Source organism: Metopolophium dirhodum, chromosome 2 (assembly GCF_019925205.1).
Source record: "Metopolophium dirhodum isolate CAU chromosome 2, ASM1992520v1, whole genome shotgun sequence".
Lineage (NCBI taxonomy): Eukaryota > Metazoa > Arthropoda > Insecta > Hemiptera > Aphididae > Metopolophium > Metopolophium dirhodum.
Window position 1 is genome coordinate 17,726,950 of NC_083561.1, and position 6,283 is coordinate 17,733,232.

The window sequence follows — 6,283 nt, forward strand, 5'->3', positions numbered from 1 at the left end:
AATCTATTTTTTCATTAATAAAATATCATTCAAAGTATTTTAACGAATAGGATAAAGAGAACGGTTTTAGCCTTGAATCTCAGCGTAGTCAGTTGTTATAGGTACTGTTATTATTATATTATTTTAAATCATAATTATTCATAAATTAATACATTTTGCCGTTGTTCAAACTTTGAACATATAATCAGTTGGTTCCAACCAAAATTATATTTTATTTTAACCCAGTCCAGTTAAAATGATAATCCAAAAATTACCAATTTCCTATTTCTCACGAAAATATTCAATAGTGAAAATTAAATAAAATATTTGAATTATAATATTAATTACTAACAATCAACCCTAATTAGGACAGAAAATATTATTACAATTAAAACGACTCAATCCAAAAATTATAACAGATGATTTATAATGTTTATTAAAAAATAATACCGCAATAGAATCGTTTATTTTTCGTTTAAATATTTCGTTTTTTTGACACTAGTTGTAGTGACATGCATGATTCAATGACATAAAATTGATAGTCCCGGCAAAGCCCTTAAATTTGATATGTAATTTGTATGGGTTGTTATTATGACGTTCTTATAATAACCATAGACCTATATAATAACGTATATTTTTGGTGAATTTAGACAAAATGTCAACCTATGCCATTACTAATGTGACACATTTGCCTATTAACAATATAAGTTTAAAAAAACCAAACATGTTACAGTAAAAAATTACAGATTTTTGTAATGAATAATAATAACATAATTTAATAAATAATTATAATGTGTAATTAAAATATACTTAAATAATATTATATATTATACCTAATTGGAGTTAATAATATTATGTTGTCATTCAAATATATAATACAATATAATACTGTTTTGTAATAACTTTTATTCTAAATTTTGGTTGTTATAACTATCGGTTATTATGACATATTTGTCGGTGTCCTTTGAACGATGTTATCAAAAATTTTATACTGTAATTATAAATTAATATGATTAATATATTAAATTAAAACATTCCACCTGGTCCGAAATGTTTTTAGTTTTACAATAATAACTAACTTTTCTTGATCAGATTAATTATTTGTGTTAATAAAATAGATCTTCCCAAAGCTATCCTTACCCATGTCTGAAGCATATTTAATCTGATCTTTCATATTGAAACTAAAGTTAAACTCCTTTTTCCAACTCAAAAGTTTAAATTAGGCAAATTATTTATTGAAAAATGTCAATTGACAATTTTTAATAATAATTATATGCAATTTAATTTATATTAACTTTATAAAAATTATAATAATAATTATAATAATTATATTGTACTAAGCCTATTTTCATAATAAATAACCACATTTTTTAATAATAAATAACAAATACTCATTAAACATTTATATTTTTCATAAATATTTCATATAGGTACCTATTATAATTTGGGAGAACTTGTGGAGAAGTAATGATGTTCATATCAGAAAGTAGGTAATAGTTTTCATGAAACTAAAACATTAACACCTATTACAGGTACTTATTACCTATACTGTATATCCAGCTGAATTAAAACTTCAATAAGACCAATGGTTGATTACGTGGAAAATATATTATATGAAATCACATGTTGTCACTAAAAGTTTTCGATTCCACATATTGTGTATTGGGTAGACATTATGGTATTGAGTTTAACCAAAAACAACCATTGTAAATAATGTAACCAGTGTTAACATGTAAAATCTAATCAGATTTATTGTTTACGTATAACGTTTTTAGAATTTAATTTAAATAAAATGTAATCATAAATGGAATGCAAACATAATAATTAATAATATAATCTTATATGTAAGCTAATCGTATGAATATAAAACTAAAGCTTATCTTTTTTATATTTACATGTTTAATGATCCATTGTGTAGAAATTTCATATATGTTGTAAAATATAAGAATAATTTATAAAAATTATTGATGGCACATAATATAATCGTATTATTAAATTATTTTTTTCGGAAACAAATTAGATTATTATTTTCTAGTAGCTGAAGCTTTCGTGAATTAGGACATTTAATTTTCTTATTTATTTACTGACCCTATCAACTAACTCTACATGTTTTGTTTTTTAAATAAAAAATAACTTGAAAACGAAAGTTTGCAATTTGTTAAAAAAAAATGTATCCAACTAAGTGGCAGTAAGTTCATTGGTTTATAAGTGAATTAAATATATTTCACTATACATATTTCTATGTATACAGTGCGTATTGATTAAACAGTCTATACATAAAAATTATATTTTTAAACATCATATTAATAATTCTGAAATCTAAAAAAAAATTTAGACTGAGTGAAGCGAGGATTTATTAATTTTATATTATTGTTTTTTCTTTAATAAATATTTTTTTGTAAATATATTTTCCGGTAGAATAAGTTACAAAATATCTCACAAAAGAAAGGAAAAATTAAAAAAAAAATTTTGACAGGATATATTTATTGAATATTTTAGCTCATTTTATATTATTCTTATAGACAATTGAAAATTGAAAATTTATTCCATTTATGTTTGATGACATCAAAAAACTTGAAAAATACAATACGACGACACATAAATATTCTTACAGCACTTAAAAAATAACTTAAATTCATTTTTATTAGTTATTTTAATCAAATAAATATCAAAAGTCAATGAAATTCGTCAAAAACATAACAATTTGCAAATTATTTTGTAGTTAAAAATGTATAAGGTTTTATATTTTTATACCTAATGCTTGAAAATTATATACATTAGGTAGGTACTCCTCAAAAGATTTTTATTAGAATTTTAAAAAAAATTCATAAATTAGCTGCCAGCTGGTAGAGCGTTAAGCTATACAAATTTTATAAGAACGTTTTAAATTCAGATTCTGACTAGTTTTGTTCCTTGATAATTACACAAAAAATATTAACCATAAAAACTTGAAGAATAATAATAATTTCATTATTATTTAAATATCAATTTTTATATACAATGAAATGTTCAAAATATTTAAATTAATTTTTATCTGTTTATAGTCATTTTAAATATTTGAAAATTTTGTTTCTTGGTCGAAAAGCTTTAAATTTTAATACAATATGGTTCCTCGTTAGTTAGCTATATTTATAGCAAATTAAAATATCAAAAATATATAGGTACTCAATTTTTTTTTAATAAGTAATTTTTCTTTAATTCAAATTTTCACAAAAAACCTTCAAAATTACAAACATTTGTAAAAAAAATTACATTTGTCAAATAGTCATACCGAATTTTTTATAAACATTTCAAGCTATAATTTTCGTAAAATTACGATATACATTATTATTTTTAGATTCTGAGCGAAGCTATATAATTTGAGTCAATAATTTGACTCTTTTTGAGCTGTTCACGGACATAGTCAGTTTTCAATTTTTTTAGTTTTTTTTTCTATAAATATCAATCAAGTTTGTATTGAAAATACATAGACACAATTTTTTTTTACAAGCATTTAATTTAAATTTCAAATTTTGACAAAATTTATCAAATTTAAAATGTTATAATTATTTTGTAGTTAAAAATTTATAAAATGTTCAACTTTTATAGCTAAGGATTGAAAATTGAAAACAAGGCTCCACGTAAATAGGTTCTATATAAATTACTTTATTCACAATAATATCATCAAATATACTTGGTAATATCATAGGCTGACTCACCGTTTTCGCTCAGAATCATTTTTAATGATATTATATCATTGAATTTAAATTTAACACCTCCCATTACAGTGACCCACTTGTAACCTACTGTACAGCAGAGCAATATGACCTATAGGGAAAGAGCTTGAGTCCCCCCAAAAAATTTAGTCAATTTGCGCCTTTGCTTCATAGGTATGTAAAACTGGTCAATTGACAAGTTTTAACTTACTCAGCATAATATTATAAACGTGTACAATATACGATATTCAAAAATATGTGGTTTTCAATATCCCTAACCCCTTCGATATCTAAATATTAAGTATTCATGGGTAGATATTCCAAGCTTAAATGACTTAATAATAATAACACAATCATTTAATAAATATGAATATTATTCTTTTTTTTCTTGGTGTTATATCAATCTTATATTTGTTTGTGGTCAAATATTTATTTATTTTTATCTAAAACAAACCATGATAACAACGACGTGAACGTCATGACAATATTATCTATGTTTAATGACGTCGATCGTTTACCTGAAAATTATTATCGTAGTGACCTCGATAATCATGATTATAGATAATTTAGTACAACCTTTAGTTCTTTTATATATAAGTCGACACTTTTTTACGGATATGTTGGCATTATTCGTGGACTTCTTCATTTTCTTTCAAAATCCATTAAATTTGCTGTTTTTTTTTTGCTCTGCGTAGGTACCGTTTTCTACCAAAATCGATTACATTACACTCTTGTTTAAATATTATACCTTTTTGTTTTAGAAGCTAGCAGCTTATCATTTTTTTTTTTTTTACATTTATTTTGACTTCATTCAAAAATATTATTATGTTTAAACATATTTTGTCCTACATGTTACCTAAAACGCAATCATTTGTACAGGATGATGAAGCTGGCCAATGAAGCCCCACATAATTCCTCATCTGATTTATATTTATATTATTTAAATGTAATTTTCTTACTATTTTTTTTTTTTATTGTTATGTACTTTTTACAAATTTGCAAAATTTGCAAAATTTTAGTTTGTCTGTTAAGCTTTAACATATTTTGAATTAAGTTCAACTAGTATATTATATAATATTACAAAAATAAATAAAAAGAATTATGTATTTTCTTATAATACCTATTATCTATCGATGGCAAATCTGTGGTACGGGTGCCCAACATGGCACGCAAAAAATTATATTACATGCCTATTGGCTATTACATTATTATATGTTTAATAATAAATAATAATACCATAATTTTTTTTTTGACATAGTTCTTATATTTTAATATGTATAATATTTTTCATAACTTAACAACATGCAGGAGAAAAAATTAGGTAAATTTCGGCGTGTACCTAACGCTAGAAAAATTTGCCATCCTTGAACTATACGTTATAATTTATAAATATTGAATCCCATTCCACTGAAGAGTCAGAGAAATCTTTTATTATGTTTTTCTTCTGAGCCAGACCAGGCAAGTAAGGAACTTGAATTTATAAGTTTTTTAAATGATACAAATAAATCACTTAGTTGCTCAAATAATTATCCAAACATTTTATAGATTGTAAATCTTTTCTTTTTTAAATTATTATTATTAATAAAATTATTATTAGTACCTATTATTATTTTAAGCATATCCAATGTTATTTTAAATTATATTATTAATAATAAATACATACCGTATTTCGTAACATAATATTATTATACGTTATAGAGTGATATAAATAATGTATAATACAATTTAACGTAAGAAAATTGTATCCAAGGTAAATTAATGAAATAATAAATATGAATAAATGTATAAAAGTATCTTGTATCTAGTCTCTTTAAAAAATATTACAGGACCTATATTGTATCTTGTTTTTAGAAACTTTGTTTGTCTTGCCCCGCCCTACCTATACCAATGTACCTATCTAATTTATGATAATAACTTAATGTAATTTATTTAAGTACACCTATTTTTTATAAATAATTATTCCATCAAGTGTTTAAATGGGTGATTTATTTTTTATACTTAATAAAATGATGAATGATTTATGTTAAATATAATATTAAAAATATCAAATATATAATCATGCAATGTTTGAGATTATCGTTTTTGCAAGGTTAACTAAAAAATTATTATTGAATACAGTTAAGATAATGTTATACCTGCATGTATTGTCTCCGTCTTACTAATGCATAACATGGCAAATTTAACGTTCAGTGGATTCATTTTATTCTGTTATTTATGTGAATTTACTTTCTATCAAATATATATGTAAGAATAATATTATCTAGAGGACCTAGTAGGTTTTTTATGGTTTAATTTTGAAACAAGTAATAAGCATTTTTAAATTTTCAAAAAAATTTTCATTATTTACTTTAAAATTAAAATACGAAAAAAAACCTGAAAAGTACACTAGATAATTAAAACTTTGAATCTATAAATGTATTAATTTTACAATGATGTATGTTTTTTAACTTTTTTATTTTTGTGTTGCCATCACCTTTTGATTTTGAGTAAAAATACTTAAATTTGCAACTTCGGTATCTTTTCTGATAGGAAAGTGAATCTAGTTAACTTAGTAGACTTTGGGTGGTCAGAAATAAAAAGTTCCCAGAAATGTTCTTATAATTGGAAAA